Source organism: Castanea sativa, chromosome 2 (assembly GCF_040712315.1).
Source record: "Castanea sativa cultivar Marrone di Chiusa Pesio chromosome 2, ASM4071231v1".
NCBI classification, from domain to species: domain Eukaryota; kingdom Viridiplantae; phylum Streptophyta; class Magnoliopsida; order Fagales; family Fagaceae; genus Castanea; species Castanea sativa.
Genome location: NC_134014.1, coordinates 1,196,247 through 1,214,489, shown reverse-complemented (window position 1 = coordinate 1,214,489; position 18,243 = coordinate 1,196,247). Strand labels below are relative to the sequence as shown.

The 18,243-nt window shown below is 39.7% G+C and overlaps 1 long non-coding RNA gene across 1 annotated transcript; it reads right to left on the bottom strand.

Moving 5' to 3' along the window:
- Positions 1-218: 218 nt before the first annotated feature.
- Positions 219-16,610, bottom strand: LOC142623155 (uncharacterized). The gene is made up of 3 exons (XR_012842065.1): positions 16,387-16,610; positions 4,869-4,941; positions 219-310 (listed from the first exon to the last, which is right to left on the bottom strand). It is a non-coding gene; the product is annotated as an uncharacterized LOC142623155 (long non-coding RNA).
- Between the last annotated feature and the right edge of the window lie 1,633 nt (positions 16,611-18,243).

Genomic DNA, 18,243 nt, shown 5'->3' with positions numbered 1-18,243 from the left:
AAATTCTGAAAATCAGTCTCATTCTGGTAAAAACCCAAACATAGAAAATCATTGCATCAAATCAAATCAAATCATTGCCAAACTCAAGGAAAATATTATGCAATAATAAATCATGACAGATCATATTTAACCGATGCATCAAAACTTTCCTTGTAACTTGTATATTAAAATATAGTAAACTATTCTATTACTTAACAATATAGTATATGTTAAGAGTCATCAAGCAACACCTATGATGTTGCTGCTAAAGTTGACTTGCTACCATAGCTGTTATTGTTGATGTTGCCTAACGTACACTTGTCCTAAGCCGCTGCATTAGAGTTAGGGAGTTGTCAATCTTTTACCATAAAAGCTGTTAACATCTGTTAGTTGCTTTCAGTTAGTTAGATATATAGGTTGTTAGAATGCAACATATATGGCTTTACTTGGAATAGCTTTGAATACTCAAGAAAACTGGATATTAGTGGTTTGCTTGAGTGGTGATTGTAAGGACCATTGAATGAAATAAGCAACGGTTCTCTCCTAATCTTCTCTATTCTCTCTAAATCTTATTTCTCATTCTTGGAGGCCAGTTGCCTCAAATTAGGTATTTCTCATAGATATGAATTACATATTATGTTAAAGCTCTAAGCATAAAACTTTGTGGAAAGCAAAAGAGACAATAATAATGAATTGCTATAAAGTTGGTCTAAATGGTTTGGCAATGTGTTGTAGCTAATATTTATTTTCACATAGGCTATTAGATTTTCTATCACTCATTTATCACTTATTTCAACAAACATTTGGCATTCAAATATGCTTCAAAACACAGTTCTTATACATAGATAAGAGATGTCAGTTAAGAACTCAACCATCAATACCTTTATTTTAATTTTTGTGAACACATGGAAGAAGAATAATTGAATGTATGAGGAGATGACACTATTTTTTGTGATACTGATTTACAATAATGCTTTATGCTCACTGTGAAGCAGGTTATTCAGTAAATATCTGATAAGCCAGGAGAGGGGTACCAATCTCCAAAGGAATTGTAAAAAGCAGAGAAAGGAAAAAAGTAGATAAATTGGATGTTTGATAGGGGCATGACTTTCTATCTCTTTTTCTTCCTGCCATGTAAAGAACTGACTTCTATCAATCACTGAATTTCAATTTAGCTATTTTGAGTACTAATTTATGGTCAAGTGCAGGTTTCTTCTTGGCATTCTCTGTTTTTTAAAAAGATTTTTGAGAGAGGGCTTGATTTTGTTCTTTTGAATCAAAGTAGAGTAAATCCCATTCACAACTCTAATTTGAGTTCGATTGAAAACTATAAGCCCAAACAGGTCCAGGAATTAATGGGTTGACAATAACAAAAATGTTTACATCAATGTATGCATCATAAAATTTAATTTTCCACCTTAACTTGCTTCTACTTGGCAGGAAAACACAGGATTAAGCTTCACAGGTCGTTGAAGATTGGGTATGCTTGGTTTCTTTTCCAGGATATGACAAAGATAGCACATGGTTTAATGCCACAATTCATATACTTAAATTATTAAGGTTTTTAGTTGGTCAATGAGTACTCAAATTGATAAAATCAAGAAAAAGGAAATGTGTGGATATTTGAGCCTCAAGAGAGTCAGGGCGTTCTTGATCCTTATTGAGACTAAAAAGCTATTTCAATTAAAATTTAATATAGGAAGTAAAAGTTTGATTTATATCCACAATTCACTACACATGATTACATGAACAAATTACACTAGAGTCTCCCCCATCTCAGCAAGTTCTTGATCAATTTTTGGGAAATCAAATAAGACTAAAGTTAAACACCATATGTTCTCAGCTTTGGTTACCTATAACTATCAGATTCTAATAAATTTAGAAGGAAGAGGGGGGGGGGGAATTGATTTAAACCTTTATAAATTATTGAAAAATAATAATAACAACAAAATAAATAAAAACTCTAGTTCTTTATAAATGGGTTAAAAAACTGAACTTCGTTTTTAATATACTCAAAATTTTCAAGTAATGCTATAATGTTGACAATTATCATACACCAAGGTTTCTCTTCCAGACATGCCCAATACCAAGCAGTGATGTAAGCCAAGCTTATTGTGATTTTAAATGCATATATGTATGTATGTATGATGATGATGATGATGATGATCGATATATCCATACCACATCAACAAAGACAATCTCCAGCTCATTGAAAAAGTTCTCTCTCTGATGTTCGTACTTTGCAGCAGTCTAGAAAATAATATATATATATATATATATATATATATATATATATATATATATATAAAGGATTATCTACATAAATCAAAAGAAGAAGAATTAAAGGTTTATTACTAAGAACTGAGTATGGGGATAGAACCCCATGTGCAGACAAAGAGGGGGAAAGGAGTCCATTTACAAACTTAATGGGAAAACATGCATGCATTCTGCAAATATAAAAATTTCCTCCTTTAGCATGTCATAATTAGGCATCCAGTAAAACAAACAACACATTCACTAACCAAAAAGCAGACTCCATTGGAACATTGACCCCAAAAAACTCCCATTTTCAACTAACAACATCCCAAAGATAACACATTTATAAACCACAACCCAAGTAAACAATTAACAAAAACCAAACTTTAAATAACAAATGTGTTTTCTTATCAAAACTTTGAATAACCAAAAAAAAAAAAACTTATTGTTGAGTTACACAAACACCCAATAGGTTTTAAAATCCATGATCTCACCCTACAACTTGGGGGAAGGAAGTTCCATTTGTGCCAAAGCTCATTCCTACCAAAACTTCACAAAAATTGAGAATGACACACGCATTGTCAAATACACACAGAATTTGAACCAAGTATAACATCTATATATACCCAGAAGCTCCAAAAGTACAAAGAATTCCCCCACCACCAAAAATTTAAATCCAAAGACAATTCATATAAAATTACCTGAAGCTTCTTGGCAAGGGCCACTACTTCATCCATGTTTGCATCACTTTCCTCGTACAAAGATAACAATGCCAAATGACTGGTTTTGTGGGAGAGTCTTAACTTCTATTAAAAAAAAGCTGAATATTATTAAAAAAAAAAATTAGAAACAAAAAAAAAAATCAAAATTTTCACATCTGCTTCTGATTCCATTGATTAAATTAAGTAAGCAACAGGAATTTCACCTTCTATTAGCACAATGACCTAAAAGATGACTCACCTCTAGGGAAGATGACTCACCGCTAGGGTTTGCCATCAAGGGCTATATCCCTGTCATGGAAGCACCACCAATCAACTCCAAGCTTGTTTATGAATCCAAAATTGGCTTTCACTGTTATATGCATTAAGAATTTTGAGGGGAAAAAAAAGTTCATATCATTTCCACTTGTAAATTATCAATGCCAAGTATACAAAATTGGACAAATAAAGATCAATCTTACTTCTTCTCTTGGCCATAACCACTGAATTTGTACCATCGCTTTAGCATTTTCTGTTGAAAATCCACTTCGTTCTTCAAAAATTTCTTCTAATGCAATGTGCTCCTATCAAACAAAGTATTTCAAAGATTTTAAAAATTAAAAACAGAACTTTACAGGTACGATTTCGGCAATTTGACTGTGTGAAGACTCTAATTTTTCTCTCTACTTTATAATCTCAAATCTCTATGTCGTTATTCTAAAATCCCCAAATTTTTCCTGTTTGATACTGAAATAGTTTTTAACAGCAATTGCAGTTCAACATTTCAACAGAAACTGCCATAGAATGGTTGCAGAGAAAAAAGAAAAAGTAAGAAGAAAGAAAAGGAAAACCAAATATAATTCAGAGAACAAGAAGAAAGCAAGAAGAGAACAATAGCATTAACAAATATATATATATATATATATATATATATATATACAAATCTGAAAAATAAGAATCAAAATTGATTTTTTTTCCTTAGAACTTTGAGTCTCTCTCATTCCGTTGTGCGCCTTACAAATTGTTTCTATTTGTGATTGTGGTTCCAGTGGTCTAAGATTGGCAAGGGAACGGATGGTACAAGAAAAACTAATGGTTTTGGCTGGCCTTAAATATTTATCTCTTGGCGCCCTATGAAATCTGTCTCTCCTATCTCTATATCTCAAGCCTTTCGAGTTCCAATTGCATTTTAAGTTTTTAACTCAAATAACTAAATCTAAAGCAATCCAACCAAAAAATCCAAACCTAAATCATATTCAAACCCCCAATTTGAAAAAGAAAAGGAAAAAAAGAAAAACAAAAACAAAAACTTTACTGATTATGGGTATACGGCAAAAAAACCTAAAAAAAAAAAAAATCAAATGCAACATTCAATCCTATACTTATTTAATCCCAATGATTTGGTTAAGATTATAAACAGAAGTACCCAAACTAAAACCAATATTTTTTAGTGATTTTTGTAATCTAAAAAAAATCCTGTTTCTTTACAGTGAAAACCCAAAAAAAAAAAATCAAAACCTAGTGTAATCCAAATACCTAAATAAATTCAATCCAACCAATCTCATACCCAAATCTAAGAAAGAAAGAAAAGAAAACCTTTACGGATGGTAGTTCCGACGATCTGATGGTAACGTGGTAATGGCAATTAGTTTTCTCTTCCATCAGTAGCTATATTTTCTAAATTTCTCATAGTTCTATCTTCTCCTAGGCCTTTCCTAAACACATCTATTTTCAATAGGGCGATACTCTCAGTGCCTTTAAATAATAATAATAATAATAATGATGATATTTTGAGACCAAAGAATTCAAAGAAAAATACTAAACCCATCTTTTTTAAACTGTTTTTGTTTAAAGTTTTTTTAATCAAATATTAACAAATGATAAAGAGATACAAATTTAAATGAAAGCAACGAAGGAAAATTAGGCTGGCCTAACCTTTCTATTTAATCAAGTAGCTCTTCTTGAATAGCTACCAACTGTCTTATAAGCCAGAGCCGAGATGATAGATCTACATTAGCACGTGAGGAAAAAAATGTCATTAAATATACAAAATTACTGATAAGTGAAAATGTAATTGAGGCCCTCGAAAATTTGGCATATTAATGAATTATTAGTACTTGACAGGATAAACTCAGCGAATCTGAATTTCAACAAAAAATGAAAGGGTAAGAAGGTTTTTTAAAATGACAGAAGAGAGATGAAAGATAGACACACGCCAAACAAACTATCAAAAAGTAAATAATCACACAACCATATTAAGTAAATAATCCCTTAATATGCAGTAACACATTTATTTAACAAACTATTTGCTATTTATTTGTTTGTTTCTACTCAAAATTTCACTCTGGAAAAATTCTCAAAACAAAAAAGTAGAGACGTTAATTTGAGACCAAAGCATCCCAATAAAAACCAACCTTGCATCTTTTAGGCATTTTATCAAACACTTCAAGTGCATAATTAAACCTGCTACTGTAAATAACAACAACATATTTTGATTCTATCAAATTTTTACACCCAAATGCAATGGGTAGGACAAACTTCCCTTTCACAATCCTAACATTCATATGAAAATCTGCTAACCCAAGTTTTCGACTAATGCTAAATTAATCATTATGCATGAGCATGGAAATACCTTACTTTGATGCATGAAATGCATAGGAAGTCAATGAAATTTAGAGAAGATATAGGGCTTATCAATTGATAGAGAGCAATAACAATTAATAAGGAATAAATCTGTGTAAGGAATTTGATGAAGGAAAGGGTTTATCCATGTGTGTCTGATCAAATGAGAGAATTTGATAGTTACAAAATGGGTCAGATTGTAAGAGATGCTATTGTTCCTTGATAAAATAAAAGGGTTCTTTTCAATTTTTGAAGAGGCAAAATTGGTTTGCGATTTTGGATTTTCTATTCCCTATGTCTGTTGTTTTGAAACAGAAAACACAAATGGCACGAAAGTGGGCCAAATTTGGTAAACTACATAGATTTAGTATCCGAAACAGTAAAATTAACAAAGCTATACTGACCTTGTGTGTATGGAGTTGCAAAAACAAAACAGCCAGAGAACAAACAGGGGAAGAGTTTCAGTAATCTCAATGAAACAGAAACCAAAAAACAAAACAAAAGCTGATGTGGGATGAAATGCTCAGACCGTCCCTAGACGGTCATCACCTCGGCAACCGTCCAGGAGTTATCTTCAGGACGAGGTAACGAACAAGGCCGTCTTGGGGAGATAGCGAAGCTACGTCCCTCGTCCATGAGATGCGCACCGCTTGTCCCGAGAGGAGTCGTCCACATAATTTCTCATGGACAAGGATGTTACACTTGAAATTATCAAGCACATTTTACCACCCGTAATTCACGCCTAACCTCAGGCGACCGTTATAGGAGAGAATATAACTCCCAAACGGTTGTAGGAGTTATCCATGAACCCCCAGCTTCCTAAAATTCAGGAGAGGTTACAATCCCAAGCAACTGCTCTTAAGGCACTATATAAGCACTTGTCCGGACCAATGAAAGGTACGTTGAACAATTTTTCCCAAAAGATTGGAACTCCAAAAATATAGAGAAAACTGACTTTACCATCGGAGGGTTCTTGGCCTGTGGTTCCGGTCACCTTTGATTGTTTTACTCTGTTTTTCAGGTCATTGGAAAGCGAGTTGTCCTTTCGAATCCGGATCATCCAGCCTACTGATTGAATCGCATCATCAGTTGGCGCCGTCTGTGGGAAAGAGACTAACGAGAGTAGAGCAAACAAACACTATCCACTGTCCTTTTTGTTCGATCGTGATTTTGTTGTCAAAGTTTACTCTGTCCCAGACAAAAGGCTGAATGGTTCGAACAAGATCAAGAGCTACCAGCCCAGGCCACCAGGAGAGTAGGGATGCATCTAGTAATCCCCTTCAAGATCGCAGATCAGCACCCGTAATGCAACCGCCTTCTATGCAACACATACAATCCATGGCTGCAGCTATGGCAGAATTGACACGTCAGAACCAGGAGTTGAATAAGGAGATCAACCTCAGGAGGCAGCGCCAAGATGGGCACATGGAAGGACGGGCCCCAAGTCAGGAAGGAGGAGGGGAGAATGTCGAGTCCGAGAATCAGACAAGAGGTACCACTTCAAGAAGGATGCCGCACTTGGAGAGAGAGATGGACCAGATGAGGAAAGCCATGGATGAGATGAGGGAGAATATAAGGAGGGCAAACCCAGTAGACGATATGGTCCATCGAACAGACTCCTCTTTCACAGCTTCCATTAACAGTCATCCTCTACCCTCGAAGTTCAAAATGCCTTCTTTAGACTCGTACGATGGAAACCGCGACCCCTGCGATCACATTGCAACTTTCAAGACAACCATGCACCTGCAGGGGGTCCCGGACGAGATCATGTGCAGAGCTTTTCCCACCACACTTAAGGGACCAGCGCGAGTGTGGTTCAGCAAGATACCCCCAAACTCGGTAGGATCATTTGAAGAATTGAGCAAGTTGTTTGTCAACAATTTCATTGGAGGACAACGTCACAAGCGTTCCTCCTCTAGTCTACTGACTATAGAGCAAGGGGAGAATGAGAGTTTGCGATCCTTTATCACCCACTTTAATAGGGAGGCCTTGACGGTGGACGAGATGGATGACAAGTTATTGCTGGCCGCTTTCCACAATGGGGTCAATTCTGAATTTTTCATTCATAAGCTCTACGAGCAGGAACCACAGACTATGGCCGAGCTCGTCCATTCAACCTAGAATTTTATGAATGCTGAAGACGCTATCATAGCCAAGAAGAGAAAAAGGGCAGAACGCTCGGAAGTGGGTCACCATCGTTATCCGGATCAGGGACCTCGTCCAAAGAAAGCTCAGGTAAACGAGAGGAAAGATAAGGATAGTAAGAAGACGAGTTCCTCCGCGAGGAATCAGCAGTATATGCCCCTGACTATGCCTCTGGAGCAGGTTCTTATGCAGATCAAGGACGATCCGTCCTTGAAATGGCCGAATAAAATGAAGGGAGACCCCAACAAATGTAATAGGAGCAAGTACTGCCGCTTTCACAGAGACCACGAGCATGACACAGACGAGTGCTTTGACTTGAAGCAGCAGATAGAAAATCTCATTAGATAAAGAAAATTGAGGAACTTCCTTGGGCGAGACCAGAGAGATGAGAAAATGAAAGCCAAGGTGGAAGAATCATCACGTCTCCCACTAGGAGAAATAAGGGTAATTATAGGAGGAAACTCGACGGCGCAGTCGTCCAAGTCAAGGAAGACATACCTGAAGGTGGTGCAGAACATCCAGCTGTCCGGACGACCTACTAGGACAAGGGAAGTAGACCAACAGGCCGTTACGTTCACAGACGAGGAAGCAGGACGACTTCATCACCCACACGATGACGCGATCGTCATCACCCTACTCATCTCTGACTACATGACCAGAAGGGTGTTGATAGACAATGGCAGCTCTGCGGACATTCTCTACTACCCCGCATTCCAACAAATGAGGCTAGGACGATCAGCTTCGACCAATGAACTCGTCGTTGGTAGGATTCGGAGGAATGAAGGTGCAACCAGTGGACACCATCACATTACCAGTGGTCGTTGGAACACATCCACAACAAATAACCAAGGAGGTAAATTTTCTCGTTGTTGATTGCGCATCGTCATATAACACCATCATTGGAAGACCAACACTGAATAGCTGAAAGGCGGTAACCTCTACCTACCACTTCTCCATCAAATTTCCAACCGAGTACGGAGTAGGCCAAGTACAAGGAGATCAGTTGGCCGCTAGAGAATGCTATTTAGCTATGCTGGCAATGGACGAGCATGTGCAGGCAATGAGTATAGACGGGAGAAGAATCACGGCGGAACCCACTGAAGTATTAGAGGACGTCCCTTTGGACGATAACCAGCCTGGGAAGTATACTAGAGTTAGGGCGAGCATGGACGAGGGGGCAAAGCGCGCTTTGGTCCGGTTTCTGAGGAAAAGCCTCAATATCTTTGCATGGAGTCATGAGGACATGCCTGGCATTGATCCGAGTGTCATTACCCATAGCCTGAGCGTGTGTCCCTATTCGAAACCAGTGCGTCAGAAGAAAAGAGTTTTCGCTCCCGAGCGAGACAGTGCCATTAAGGAAGAGGTGCAGAAGTTGGTCACCGCAAAGTTCATCCGAGAAGTTCATTACCCAGATTGGTTGGCGAACGTGGTCATGGTCAAGAAAGGTAATGGCAAGTGGCGAATATGCGTGGACTTCACTGATTTAAATAAAGCTTGGCCCAAGGATAGCTACCCATTGCCACACATTAATCAGTTAGTGGACTCGACGGCAGGTCACAGGATACTTAGCTTCATGGACGCTTTCTCAGGATATAACCAGATACAGATGAATGAAGCGGATCAGGAGAAGACCTCATTCATCACAAGCCAAGGGTTGTATTGCTACAAGGCAATGCCCTTCGGTTTGAAGAATGCGGGAGCGACCTACCAAAGGCTGGTTAGCCATATGTTCCGTCCTCAAATCGGGCGAAATGTGGAGGTTTATGTAGACGACATGCTGGTAAAGAGTCAGGACGAGGATAGACATCTGGACGACCTTCAAGAAACTTTTGATACGTTGCGGCAGTACAACATGAAATTAAATCCAAGCAAGTGTGCTTTCGGGGTTTCATCGGGGAAATTATTGGGGTTTATGGTGTCGCACAGGGGAATTGAGGCGAATCCGAATAAAATCCAGGCAATACTGAACATGGAGCCACCGAAAAATATCAAGGAAGTCCAGTCTCTTACTGGACGAGTCGCCGCCCTCAACAGGTTTGTATCGAAAGCTACTGAAAAATGTTTACCATTCTTTAAAGTCCTTAGGAAGGCTTTTGAATGGACGGACGAGTGTCAACAGGCCTTCCAAGACTTGAAGACGTATCTCATGACGGCACCACTGTTGAGTCCGTCTGTACTTGGGGAAGAGTTGTACTTGTATTTGGCAGTGTCCCCACACACAGTAAGCTCAGCGTTAGTCAGAGAAGAGGGATGAGTCCAGAAACCGGTCTATTACACAAGCCACGCGATGAGAGGGGCGGAAAGACGATACCCGATGATGGAGAAACTAGCCTTCGCATTAATCACAGCTTCTAGGAAGCTAAGACATTATTTTCAGGCACACGTTATCAACGTTCTAACAGACCATCCCATGAAAAAGGCAATGAGCAAGTTGGAAGCTGCTGGACGGTTAGTACAGTGGGCCGTTGAGCTCAGCGAATTTAATGTCAGATACCTCCCAAGGAGTACGATAAAGGCGCAGGCGTTGGTAGATTTCATCGCAGAATTCACCCCTAGCCAAGATGACTTGGACAAGGACGAAGGAGATGAAATGTGGGTGATTAATGTAGACGGGTCGTCCACACTATATGCAGGAGGGATTGGAATTGTACTGAAGTCCCCTGAGGGTGACAGGCTAGAGTATGCGGCCCGTCTGCAATATCAAACTACCAACAACGAGGCTGAATACGAGGCTCTACTCAAGGGATTGGAATTAGCCAAGTCCTTAGGGGCAGAGTCGTTAACAATCAGAGGAGACTCTCAACTGGTCATTAACCAAGCAAATGGGATGTGTGATGCTAAGGAAGATCGAATGAAGAAATACCTCAATAAAGTGAAACGCCTTGCACGAAAAATTTTCAGCCATAAGTTTTATTCAACTTCCCAGGGAGGAAAATGCGGGAGCAGACGCCCTGGCAAAAGCCGCTTCGGCAGGGGTCATAGACGAGTGCGACAACATCCAATATATGCCGAGCATAGACATCCCTGACATACAGCAGATAGGAGGAGGGGAGAATTGGATGAGTCCGATAATGATTTATCTCAAAGATGGAAGGCTTCTAGAAGACAAGGATGAAGCGAGAAAGTTAAGGGTCAGGTCAGCCAAGTATGTCCTCATAAATGAAGTGTTGTACAAGCGAGGTTTTTCCCAACCTTCCTTAAGATGCTTGGCTCCTGACGAGTCAAACTATGTTCAAAGGGAAGTTCATGAAGGATCGTGTGGAAATCATTCAGGAGCAAGGTCGCTAGTCCATAAAATCGTCCGTGCCGGCTACTATTGGCCTACAATGCAAGCGAATGCTAAAGCTTATGTCAAGGTATGTGACCAATGCCAGCGCTATAGCAATGTGCCTAGACAGCCGTCAAAATACCAAACCCCAATGATGGCCCCATGACTCTTCGCACAGTGGGAACTGGATATCCTAGGCCCTTTTCCCATGGGAATCCGGCAAATGAAGTTTTTGATGGTGGGAATCGACTACTTTACCAAGTGGGTAGAAACCGAGCCTCTTGCAGCAATCACTCAGCAGAACGTGAAAAATTTTGTATGGAAGAATATTCTATGCAGGTTCGGGGTACCCAGGGTATTAGTATCTGACAACGGAAGTCAATTTGACAATGCACCCTTCAGGGACTTTTGCAATCATTTCGGGATCAAGAATCACTATTCCTCACCCTCCCATCCACAGGCAAATGGACAAGCAGAAGTAGCAAATCGATCCCTGTTGAAAATCATCAAGACTATGCTCGCGGGGGTAAAAGGGATATAGCCAGACGAGCTACCAGGTGTTCTTTGGGCCTATAGGACGACTGCACGAACTCCGACAGGAGAGACCCCTTTTAAACTAGCCTATGGGAGTAAAGCTGTCATACTAGCGAAGGTCTATATGGCAAGTCATCAAGTGATGAAGTACCAGGAGAAAGACAATGGGGAACAACTTCGCCTTGACCTCGATCTTGTTGATGAGGTAAGAATGAATGCGAAGCAAAGGATGAAAAGGTACAAAAATCTTATGGCTAGACAGCATGATGCCATGGTAAAACCCAGATGGTTCGATGTGGGGGACCTTGTTCTCAAAAGGGTCTCCTTGGCGACTAGGAATCCAGCTCATGGAAAACTGGGACCCAATTGGGAAGGACCCTACAGGGTAATCAACTGCAAGAGGCAGGGGTCCTACTACCTGGAAGCCCTGGACGGGCTGAAATTAGAGCATCCCTAAAACGTGGAACATTTGAGGAGGTACTATCAGTGATAAGCAGGGACGAGGGAAGTCAGTGGCAAAGTTACAGCTATGATTTGCGTGTTTGCTTATATTTACTGCTGTGTTTTTACTACTATTATGGTGTGTTACGAATAAAAGTGCATTAGTTCTTAAACTTTTGCACTACTTATAGACCAGCTTACAAAAGACGAGGCTATGTACTTTTTAAGTATCTTAATAAGGCACTAGCTTATAGGCATGTGCCACGTTTGTGAACAATGTTCATGTAATAATATGGTTTGAATTATTTATGTATTTGATGCATAGATTTAGTTTCCATAATACCCACAGAATGGGCAAAAGCCTAAGACGAATTGAAAACTTCGGACGCAGAAACACTCGTCCAAAGCTTTCCTTTAAAAAGGATAAAGCAAAGAAAAAGAAGCCAAGGCCTACTCGTCCAAAGCTTTCCTTTAAAAAGGATAAAGCAGAGAAAGAAGCCAAGGCCTTCTCGTCCAAAGCTTTCCTTTAGAAAGGATAAAGCAAGAGAAAGAAGCCTAGGAATACTCGTCCAAGGTTTCCCTTTAAAAAGGATAAAAAAAAAAAACTAAGGCATGCTCGTCTAAGACTTTCCTTCAAATGAGTATAAAGCAAAAGGAAAAAAGGCCACGGCCCACTCGTCTAAGAAAGAAAAGTAAGCATTAAGGTATAGCATTCCAAAGACGAGCACTCGTCAAGACGAGAAAACATAAACATTATGAACTTCTTGCGAGAAGGCGAGTAATAATGGCCTAAAGGACAAGCAAAAGTAATGCAGTCATCGTCCTCGTCCTAAGTGGGTCGTCCATAAAAAGATCGTGTAGACAATCATTCAACACTTAGAGCATTGTTTGAAAGACAATTGCATAAATGATAACATTTAAGCTCGTCCATACAATAGATAACAAATAAAGAAGATATTCTTTAGCCTAAAGAGGGTAGACGGCAACCGTCCAAAAACCCTTATAAAATAAGTATTAAAAGGCCTTGTTCATAAACTCGTCCAGAACACTCTAGACGAGGTAATTGTACTTGAATACATTTCAAATTCTTAAATACATTTCAAATAAAAAAAGAAAGAAAAGAAAGCTAAACAACAATAACAATTGGTTAAAAAGAAACATTTTCTTCAAGAGGAAGGGGCATCAATGTTGGGGTCGTCCTGATCTGGTTTGGTGGAAGCGTCGTCCTCGATGTTGACATCGTCTGAGCCTGTGTGGACAAGAGAACTTGTAGCAGCAGCAAGATTGAGTTTAATGGTGCTAAAGTCAACTTCAGGAAAGTTGTCCATAGCGTCCATCCTAAAATCCTCAAACCCTGCTACGTAGTTCGTATCCATCAGGTCAGTGAACTCTTTGGACGCTTTGAATTCCTCCACTGCCTCGTCTTTAGCTTTCTTAAGAAGTAGACTCAGCTCGTCATTCTCCCTTTGAAGAAGTTCAAGACGGTCGTCCTTCTTGGCAGCGTCGGACTTCAGCTCCCCCACCAAAGCCTTCAACTCCTCAGCCTCGTCCTTGGCCTTGTTCGCCACCTCCGCCCACGTCCTACAGTCGTTCTTGATCTCTTCTATTCTTTTCTCTAGAAGGATCCTCGTCCTGTCCATCTCTGTGGCCTACCTGGACGCAGCTATGAACTTTGACATCGCCTACATGGAAGAATAGAAAGTTCAGAAGATAGAGATAACATTGGGTAAACATGGATAAACCAAGACGAGGCAAAAATGGTCACCTTGAAGAGATCGTGGACGCTAGAGTGCTCGAACTCTTTCAAGGACATGTCGTAGCACGCAGCTACGTCCTCGCCTTTCACAGCCTCTTGGAATCATTCCCAAGCCAGATCCTCGTTCTCCAATAAATTAGTAGAAATCCTTTGAGGAGGCTGGGACGAGTTAGGAGCAGGGGACTTGGACGGAGTGACACTAAGGGGCGTGGACGAGTCTACATCAACGACCAGGACGGGCGGCTGGGAAGGAAGTTCAGGCCTAGCAGTTTTAGGCCTGGGAGACCCAGACTTAGCCTTCTTCCCCCGACGACTTGGAAAGCTAGCCAAGTCCACATGCTTGGACAAGCTTTTCCTTTTTTCTCCAGAAGCAGGACGAGGCTGGGGCTGAGGTTCAGGTCTAGCTACCTCGTCAATCACTTCCTTCCCCTTGTTTCCCTTCATGGTTGCCATTCCTTAAAAAAAAAAAAAAAAAAAAAGTGCGAACACATACATACAAATAAATAATAATAATAAAACAAAAATGAAAAGCGCGTATCTTAAGAGGAGCACTCACATCTACGGGTAGTTAGTTCGTGTGCTAAAGCTTCGGCGGACGGTTCGGGGCCAAGTCCCCACCTGTGTAGACGCTGAAGGGTCACCAACGAATGAAAGTCTCGTTCAGAATGTAGACGGGTCCTGTGGACGCGATCACGGTGGAACTTGCTCAAAGAGGGGCGTCCAACGGCTGGAAAGGGAAGAAGGAAGTTAAGGTTAGACCATCGTCCAAAGATAAAATATAACAAAAAAGAAGAAGAGCATAACATACCTTCTGGACAAAGGTTCCCTAAGTCTCCAGTATAAGGAGCAAACGAGTCTCTACCAACCTCAACGGGATGCCCCGCCCAGAAACCAGAGACGAAGAAAAATTTCGTCTTCCAGTTTCTGTCAGACGAGGGCAAAGACTTAATCAGTCTACAGTCATTGCCCCTGGCTGTGACCTGATGGAAGCCTCGAGATTGACTTATCTCGGAGGGTTTATAGCAGTACAAGAACTCGTCCACGGTGATAGGACGGTCCCCGTCAAACAACTCAATCCATAAGACTTGCATAGAGACAATTAGTCTCCATGCGTTGGGGTTAAGCTGACACACTCCCAAGCCTAGCCTAGTGAGTAATTCCCTAGCAAAGGCATTCAAAGGAAGTCTAAGCCCCCCTAACAGATAAGCTTCATAAACACCTATTCCAAAACGAGGCTGGCAACACCATTCACCTCGGACAGCTAACCTAGGGTTTAGATCGTCAGGAATTTGAAACCAACTCCTAAGGGCATCTAACCTTCTCTCGTCTGTCCTAGAAGGAACCTCTATAGCACAACTATATACGGTTTCCCGTTCGTCCAAAGGGGAGGACGATGGGGAGCTCGTCGAGGTGTCAGCCCCAGAGGCTGTCCTCATCCTAATACTCTCTTGAAAGGTTTCTACAGGAACTCTAGGAACACCAGATGTGTATTCCTCAGTTGTGTGACCACTACTACTACTGACATTACTGGAGGTGTTATAACTAGAGTCGTCATGATACTCGTCTATGGCCTTGACCACACTATCGCTAGACAAACAGGAGGCCATTGAAAACGTCCTAACACTTAAAAAGGAAAGCTAGAATAAGGGTAGAGAGATTACCTGGCTCTAGACGAGGGACACTAAGGACGCGGAGGATATTCTTAGACGAAGCGACGGACGAGAGTGTCAAAGTAGAAAATTTGAAAAAGTGAAAGGGGCATGAGAGGGAAACCACTATTTATAGGCAGAAAAAGTCTCGGTAATCGCAACGACGGAACCGTTCAGAAGGCAACACGTGGCACATGCCTCGAAGAAGTAAAACTACTTAACTAACCCCCTACGGATGTGTGACACGTAGTGTGAGTTAAAAAAAAATTGAAAAGAAAGAGACTCGTCCTAAAATCTGTCGATACGTTGCATAACTCCTGGACGAGGGGCAACTGATGTAGGATGAAATGCTCAGACCGTCCCTAGACGGTCATCACCTCGGCAACCGTCCAGGAGTTATCTTCAGGACGAGGTAACAAACAAGGCCGTCTTGGGGAGATAGCGAAGCTACGTCCCTCGTCCATGAGATGCGCACTGCTTGTCCCGAGAGGAGTCGTCCACATAATTTCTCATGGACGAGGATGTTACACTTGAAATTATCAAGCACATTTTACCACCCGTAATTCACGCCTAACCTCAGGCGACGGTTATGGGAGAGAATATAACTCCCAAACGGTTGTAGGAGTTATCCACGAACCCCCAGCTTCCTCAAATTCAGGAGAGGTTACAATCCCAAGCAACTGCTCTTAAGGCACTATATAAGCACTTGTCTGGACCAATGAAAGGTACGTTGAACAATTTTTCCCAAAAGATTGGAACTCCAAAAATATAGAGAAAACTGACTTTACCATCGGAGGGTTCTTGGCCGGCGGTTCCGGTCACCTTTGATTGTTTTACTTTGTTTTTCAGGCCATTGGAAAGCGAGTTGTCCTTTCGAATCCGGATCATCCAGCCTACTGATTGAATCGCATCATCAAAAGCAAATATCTAAAATTGAGGAAACAAACATTTTGATAGAAAACCCAAAATCCCAAAACAAAAACGAATCAAATCTAAACCCATTAAAAAAAAAAAATCAATTAAAGTAACATTTCATACCCAAATCTAAAAAATGGAAAGAAAAAAGACCGGAGCCGGTTTCGATGATCTGGGTGGCGGATGTATGGCTTAACGGTTTCTTTCTGTGTGCTTGCAGTTCCGGCGGTCTAAGTCTGGTGAGCGACCCAAATTGCAGTAAACATAAATTATAGTTATCGCAGATTTAGGTTTTTACTTATAAAAATTTATTAAAAAAATCGAAAAACAAAGAAAGCAAAAAAAGAAAACTCACTCTATAATAGTGCATCGCTAGTTGAGGGAAGCAAGAATTTTGGTGGTCAAAGTCCGACAGTGGTACTGGCCTGAGATGTCTCTAACTCTGCCTCTTTCTCTATTTCTTTCTCCAGGTCTCATCGCCTCTCTATTTCTATCACCGTGGAGCAAGTTTTTTTTTAAGCGGTTAGTTTCCTTTTATACTGGGCTCCCAAAAAGTGTTTTAACGCAGTGAAAAATTATAATTTGTAGCTTTTAAACGGTGCTGTAGCATTACCAAAAAATATAATGTATCGTTTTTTATAGTAAAACGTGTCTGAATTTTAGATAGACACTTTTCCTATTTGTCAGCATCTGCTTAATTATAGGAACCCACTTTCTCTCAGCTTCTGCTATTATATATATATATATATATATATATATATATATATATATATTGATTTTATTTTGTTTTTCCAATTGTGGAGTGGGACATGTTTCTGTTGAGGGAAATAATCAATCTAGTTCTAATTGATTCTTAAAATCAATCAATCTAGTCTTAGTTTATTCTTAGAACAACCAAAGTGAATCCTACTGTACAATACCCAGGTTTATTTGATCCACTAATCTTCTTGCCTAACAAATCCTCTGTAGTTGTTTTATAGGATTATTATTTTCCTTTGTACCTAACAAACACATCTTCTATCCAAACTTTTGGTTTTTGGTTTACTTTTAAGCATGTTAAGACGGAGGGCAATTGTTTAGTTCATGCCCTTGTGCGAAGAGCAGTTTGATCTGTAGTAGGGTTAGATGTTTGGATAGAAGACCTACCATTTGATTTCGAGAATGTATTCCAAATTGATTTACGCTAATAAAACTTCCTTACCTTTTTCTCAAAAAAATAATATTAAAAGAAAAATAACACATCTGCTGAATTTTTTTATTTTTTGCTGTTTTAATTTAATTGTTTTTTTATATATATAATTCAATTGTTACAATAAGTGAAAGGGGGGCCAAGAGCCTTATAGTTTAATCAGCATCTTCTCATGCACAAAGTGTTTGGAGGTTTAGAAAGGAAATAGTTTGAACAACTGAATTACAAAATGAATAACTTTTAATACCAATAATTCAATTATTTCAACAAGTGAATAATGAAGATTTAAATTATATTTATTCTCATAAAAGAGACTAGTCAATAGAGTTAATAGCACTGAGTTATAAAAACTTTCAACATCATTTAATCATTTGATATGAAGAAATATCCTCAGATTTTTTTCTTTTTTTTACTTCCCACCAATAGGCACTAATTCTCTCTCTCTCTCTCTCTCTCTCTCTCTCTCTCTCTCTCTCTCTCTCTCTCTCTCTCTTTTCTTTTTCTTGTTTTTGAGTCAATAGTAAGCACTAACTCTTATGATCACTAGCTAAAACAATTTTAAATCAATATATGCGAGAACGACGTGTATCATTTATTTATCTAACACATGTTTGGTACATTTTCAGTTTTTAAACAACATTACACGTATTTCCACATACTTTTTTACCCACACGTATTTAAAAAAAAAAAACTAAAAACTGTTATTTAAACACACGTACCAAATTAAAAACTGTCTTAAATCCCAGTTAGCTAGGACTCGTTATACTTTACATTGAATGTTTCTCTCATGC